The 6,000-nt window shown below is 37.3% G+C and overlaps 1 protein-coding gene across 1 annotated transcript in view; it reads right to left on the bottom strand.

The window, feature by feature from the left end:
• Window positions 1–6,000, bottom strand: part of GGH (gamma-glutamyl hydrolase) — an 879,365-nt gene that overhangs the window by 615,402 nt on the left and 257,963 nt on the right. The gene's annotated exons all lie outside the window — the stretch shown is intronic.

The raw sequence follows: 6,000 nt of genomic DNA, 5'->3' as shown, positions 1-6,000 counted from the left end.
CTGTTTCTGTAAGGCCCTTTTGTAGAGTATCCACATCATTTGGGATTCAATAATGGCTCCCAGTTTGCAGTCATCTGCAAACTTTGTTAGCCAGAGTCCCTTAGTGTTGACCTGTACTTCAGAGAAGTAGATGCCAAACAAGAGCGGCCCCAGGACTGAACCCTGAGGTACTCCACTTGTCACTTATCTGGAGCTGGGTTTGGAGTCGGCTACTTTTACAGTGTGGGTTCTATCAGTAAGCCATTTAGCAACCCATTGGGTGACATAGGGATTATTGCCCAACTTAGTAAGTTTATCTATGATTCCAGAGTGGGGGATGGTGTCAAAGGCCTTGGCAAGGTCTAGATAGGTTGTGTGGACCACCTTACCCTTGTCCATGGCTCTGGAGACTGATTCAAAGAAGTCAATCAGGTTCAGGAGACAAGATCGGCCCTTCACAAACCCAAACTGGGTGGGGTCCAGTGTTTGAAGGTTGCCAATGTCTTTGTTTATAAGTTCCATGATAATACGCTCCATGGCCTTGCAGATAAGGCTTGTCAGACTGATGGGACGGTAGTTTCCGGGATCCAAGGAGGATCCCCCCTTGTGGATTGGGATAACTGTAGCTCTGCGCCACTCAGTGGGCACGAAACCTGAGGTGAGGCTATGATTAAACATGACACTTAGGTGAGGTGCCAGTTCATATTGTAGTTCATGTAGTACACAGCGCTCTATTTTATTTTGGTACTTTTGGTGTCTTTACTACTGCAGTGAGGTGACTGTTTTTTAGCTTTGCAGTTTAAGTTTGTTTTAGGTAGTTTAGAAGTATTTAGTGTAGTCTGACACTTTCGGAACTGATTTTCTGGTATTGCTAATTTCTGATAGACAAGTTTTCGTTTGTGCTTTACTTTTATTTTGGAATGTTCACTTCAATTATGTTAATTTGCATTTTAGGAATTGATTTATGTAAATGGTGTTTTGGTGTGTGTGTGTGTGTGTGTGTGTGTGTGTGTGTGTGTGTGTGTGTGCACACGTTTGTATGCATTGTAAGTTGTATTTATTAATTTATTTTTTTAAGTTTTACTGTGAATGGAATTGAGTTTTCTTAAGCTATGGCATAGGACAGACAAGGTGATAAATAAAAATATCTGCACTTATGCTGATCTTTTAAATTTTTTATTACAGATATTTAAGTGTATAGAACAATTATTTAGTTATCTTTTACCTTATGCACACATTAAAATGTTTGCTCATTTATAATACAGAAATAGTTTAAACTTTAATTTGCTAAGAAAAATGTATGAGTATTTCATAACAGAGCTTATCAGATAGGAAGAAGTCATTATCAAGGCTGAAATGGTAGAAATGTTTAAAACTTATAGTGACTGTCAATAGCGAAAATCTCATAGGTTCTCACAAACAATAGAATAACCACAGTTATCATTTGAGACACTTTTAGACAGTTTAGAATAACTATGCTGGCAATGCTTCAATGATTGTGAATTATAAAGTTGTATCATATGCACATATACTTTTGAGAATTCCTTAGGTCATTTGTGAGGTCAACAGTAAGAGCTTATGGTGTACTGTTTGGCTATGAATTATACATTCATGGAAGCGCTTCAAATGATAATGCAAATTACAACTGATTTCAAGAACAAAAACTGAGTCCATTTGTTGGCATTCAAAGTGGAAGAAGAGAACTTCAGTTTCCAAGACAAACACATATACTGTCATTTTACATTACAGCAGAATGGCTTCTTTGACAACTTTTAAGGGTCACGGGGGTCAGACTGCTTTACCTAGGGTGTCAAAATGGCTCTGATTATTTCATTAAGCAGCTCTTAACAGAGCACTGTTTCATTTAAACGGTGGCAAAACTTTCCTTCTTAATAATCTGGAGCTGTTTTGATCTATCTGTTAAAAGCATGACATTTACTTTTTTATGCAGACATGCCATGCAACACTTCTGATGTAAATTATTCATGAAATGCGTAAACATGGAGCATAAGTACCTTGTTGTTGTCTTGTAGGCAAACCCTTTCCAGAATACCTAGAAAATGAAGTTTGGTTTATGGATTTATTTCCTTTATCTGAGTTGTTTTGAAAGCTTTATGGGAATATGGAACTAAGCTATACCAATGTAAACCTTTAGTAGGGAAGGGATCTTTGTGTTTGCAAAGGTCCCTATGTTCTAGTGCCAGTCTCTTGTACCTAAAACACACAGGAAAAGACTATACACATACTTGTGAGGCTGTCCTCATTTTAGGTCAGTGATGACCTATTACAGAAAACATAAATGTCTGTGTCACAGTAGTAACACCTTGAAGCCAAGATACACTGGGAACATCAGCAAGCAAGTCTAGATTCCTACATTGTTTTGCTCTGAACAGGAGGAACATAGTTCTTCCTTAGTGTACATAAAAATCATTTTCATTATATAAATGCAGTGAGGCATTTAAGGGTAGAAGTTTTACAACATAATTGGTAGTTGTAACACATTGGCCTTTCTAGGATGTACCTTACAATCTCCCTGGGTGTGCAGTAATTTAGGCACAATACCTCTAATGTATTATTGTTTAGTTATCACCACTCTGCAACCATCCAAGGCTTTAAAGTGTTACAAATGAGATGGGGAGTCATTATTTGAATAGTTAAATGCCACATTGTCCCACCCACCAGTTTGTTTATTGCCACTCTCAGTTCTGATCCTGCACTTCAGCCTGCCCATGCCGTCACTGACGCTTAAGAAGCAAGCAGTCCATCGAAGACTCTTATGCATCCCAGTTCATGGAGATGTTCTATTTAAATGTCAAACTGGTACATATTGCTAGTTAAATTCCAGTCTTGTGCTTTGGCCTTCCTACAAGTGTGAGTAATACAGAAAGATGGTCCATCAAGCTGAATGACACCAAAGTTTTTTTTTTTTTTTTTTACTAGTTCTTCAACTTGGCTTCTCACTTCTCTTTTTTTTATTTGAGAAAGAAGAGAAGGTTAAAGTTTTATGTTTTATTAGTTGAAATTGTAGTTATACTGTTAGTGCTTAATAACCAGGTACAGTATGATATCCCCCAGTGAGGAGTGAGTGGATGCTTTTATTTCTGTGTTGTACGGTTGATTTCTGAATATAACAGAGAAGGCAGTGTACTTTATACATTGCAGTTGAAATGACTGCAGAGATCCTTGAACTTTACTGGATAATTATTATTATTATCTCCTGATATTAAAATGAGTGCATCTGTTATCTAGAAACATTAATATACTTTACATTTTAAGAGTATTGTAGCCATTTGGAAGCATTAAACAGCTTCTGCTTCTATGAAAACATGCACTTGAGTTAGCAAATTAATAGTAATTAAAAAATAATCACCACCACTAGATATTTTTATTTGGTTAATCCAGTGCGTGATAAATAAACACGAGGCAAGTAGGTTACTGTGGGAGGGATTCGGAAAAGTCTTACACTGAGCTACTCTGCCATCTTCAAGTGTAATTTAAGAGATAATATAAAAAGCAACACCTTTCAGTTTTTCCCGGTTAGGGGTCACCACAACAAATCACTAGTCCAGAGATTGACTGGTAGTGGTGTTTTTATGGTGTTGAGTTGCCAGCCCAGCCTTCACAGAAGGCACATGCAAACGCACACACACCTACCTGCATATCTTTAAAACTCACTCATCTGCAGGGAGGACATGCAGACTCTGCACAGAAGGCACTCCAGCTGAGAATAAAACCAGACAAAGTCTCGTTATGAAGCAACAATGCTAACCACTGCACCACCGTGGCCACTAATTGAAGAGGCAATGTACCAAAGGCTATTTGTGTATGATATGCAAAGGAATAGTACTGCTGAAAAGGAGGATTTGATCCAATGCACAATGCAGTGTATGTTGGCTTTCTTTACATTATTGGTCATATGTAAACATTCACAAGTGTTAATTCCAAAAATACTAGCACCATTGTATTTCAAAGATTTTTGAGTAATTGGGCAATATAACATGCATGTTCTTAAAGGTATAAATTCTTAGACAGAAAAGTCCGTCATTCATGTCTGCAACTCTCAAGGATATGTTCAACAATCAGAAATTTCAGATAGAAAAAAATATATCTTTTTATGATGCATAAAGGGGATAAACTGTGAAAATCATAACAGGTGAGAACTGCGTACATGAGAGATGTGGGATATGCCATTAAACTTGTGATGCAACAAGATGTACATACCAAATGGAGTGTGAGCCTTGCACTCATAATATCCCATAAGGTGAGTAGGGATAGAAGATGTGTTTTTCTCAAAGTGAGTCTATGTAGCACTGCAGTCAGCATGCCAACACACTGTAATGTCTATTGGAGACAATGTACATGTTATAGTGCAAACTTCATAAGAACATAATCAGAAGAATTTCTCACATGTGCAGGCTGATTGCAATATAACAGAGCAAATAACACTTCAAAGGAAGCAAACCCACAAAGTTTTCATGACAGATTTAGCATACATAAACTGTAACAGTAGTCATCAGAGTGGCTACTACATCAGTGATCATTCGAACAGGTACTGTTAAGTTTACTTAAATAAATGTACTCTGTCCATCATTGGATCACTGCTGTAGTAGCCTTAGCTGTAAGGGTCGTTTACCATAGTATACACTAACTGGGTGGAGGAAGGATGAGGGTGCAGATGCCGCTGGAGAATGGTTTGAGCGAAGTCTGATCTAAACCTGTAGAAGCAGTTGAGTTTGAGTGTCTTGTAAAAGTATGTACTGATGACCAAGTTGCCGATTCTAGAATACTTCTAGAATCCATCCCTTTCTAAAAAGCCACAGATGAGGCCAGTGCCCTGGTAGAGTGAGCATTGTCCCTACATGGAATTGCTTAACTGCTTAACTCTGTTGGATGTAACAAAAGGTAATGGAATGAGACAATCATTTGGAGAAAGTCTATTTTGACCCAGTATGTCCTTTATTCTTACCTTAATAAAAAATTAATAACTGATCAGAATTTCTTTTTTTTTTGAAAATGTTTTTATTACATTTTTATAAAACATAATCCGTACAAAATTTGTAATCAGAAATGTATATACATATTTAAAAGTAAGAAAAAAAAAACTAATCTTATAGGGAACATGGGTGAAATTCTTGGCTAGGCTTATAAAGGCCTCCAGGCCAATAGTCCAGTATCATCCTATGATCCTAAGAACCTACGAACCTTAATACAGAAACAAAGAAATAACTATTTACAAGAGTGTCCCTCAGCCTTCTAGTCATTCCTGTTGTTGCATGCATGCCTGTTCAATTCCAGAATTTTTTTTTTTGTATTTTTGCTCATCAAGCAGTTATTTAAATTTTGTCCATACATTGAGGCAAGAGGTAATTCTGTTCATCCTTGATACTGTGTTGTATTTTAAGGGGGTGGGGTGCTGCAGTCCTGAGTATGCACTCCTTTGGATGAGATGCCTAGTAACTATGAACCTGTTTTCAGTTTGCTATCCATTCCCTAGTGCAGTATTACCCGCTTACCATTCTTTTTTAATGTAACGTAGGCAATTTATTCTTCAGTGACAGCAGACACTGAATTGGTAGATGAAACAATGAAATATAAAGTTGTTTGTTTGCCACAACCTTTTCCTTAGCTACAGATCTCTTTAATGTGGAATTATTCAGATGACTTTTACTTCTGCAGAGATTGTGCATATTGACTGGTATTGGTGGATTGTAATGACACAAGTTTGAGTGGCCTTTATGGTTGAAATGTTCTGATTTGGACGATTTTGCCATTGTTTCATATAATTTGTTTAATTGCTTACTGGAAAAAATGTTTGTGTGTCTTCTGTGAAATGTGGCACAGCTGTGCGTAGGGTTAGTATCTATTGGTGGTGCTTTTGAATTTAAACAGCAGTATAGAATGGTAAGGACAGCAAAAACTGTCCAGTCCTGTGCACCTGTAGTAGTACAAAGGTTGCAGAGAAGATAACATCTGGAGTAAGTGTTTACTTCTCTTGCGTTAAGTGAATGTACATGTGTCTTG

This window comes from Protopterus annectens, chromosome 1.part0 (assembly GCF_019279795.1).
Source record: "Protopterus annectens isolate FY-2018-M chromosome 1.part0, PAN1.0, whole genome shotgun sequence".
Taxonomy (NCBI): Eukaryota; Metazoa; Chordata; order Ceratodontiformes; family Protopteridae; genus Protopterus; species Protopterus annectens.
The sequence above is the reverse complement of the archived record's forward strand: the minus strand, read 5'-3'. Positions and strand labels throughout refer to the sequence as shown.